Source organism: Sinocyclocheilus anshuiensis, unplaced genomic scaffold (assembly GCF_001515605.1).
Source record: "Sinocyclocheilus anshuiensis isolate Anshui unplaced genomic scaffold, SAMN03320099.WGS_v1.1 C31678320, whole genome shotgun sequence".
Taxonomy (NCBI): domain Eukaryota; kingdom Metazoa; phylum Chordata; class Actinopteri; order Cypriniformes; family Cyprinidae; genus Sinocyclocheilus; species Sinocyclocheilus anshuiensis.
Genome location: NW_015601864.1, coordinates 1 through 457, shown reverse-complemented (window position 1 = coordinate 457; position 457 = coordinate 1). Strand labels below are relative to the sequence as shown.

At 37.4% G+C, this 457-nt stretch overlaps 1 long non-coding RNA gene across 1 annotated transcript; it reads left to right on the top strand.

Annotated features, from left to right (window-relative positions):
* Window positions 1-13: 13 nt before the first annotated feature.
* On the top strand, window positions 14-457 carry LOC107682134 (uncharacterized). Its single transcript, XR_001633379.1, has 3 exons — window positions 14-62; window positions 154-237; window positions 379-457. It is a non-coding gene; the product is annotated as an uncharacterized LOC107682134 (long non-coding RNA).

The following is a 457-nucleotide window of genomic DNA, read 5'->3' as shown; positions in this document are numbered from 1 at the left end:
TTTTTTTTTACCAGATTGCTAATCAGTGCTTTCAGCTCATCGCTGCACTTGCAGCTTCACAGGTCAGTTTGATAGCTTTTGTTGTGTTTAGTAATTCAGGGGTTACGAAAAATATTTAATGTCACACTGCACTATGTGTTTCTATCTTTTCAGGGCAAAGATGTGTTTGCTGTCAACAGTTATGTGGTGGTCACGTGGTTGCCTCCATATAACAATGATCCTCGGCCAGCTTTACCTGTTAGTATCCTTTAACATATGTGGCACACACATTTGAATGATTTGCTTATTTTGCTATATGAATTGTTAGTGAAAGAAATCAATAATCATACAGGATATTAATCATTATAACTGTGGTTCACCATGATTCTCATCTCACAGGATGATGCTGCAACCAAGGACTTCATGTTACTTCCCTCATTGGAGTCAGGGCACTGGATTATATGTGTAAATTACATTT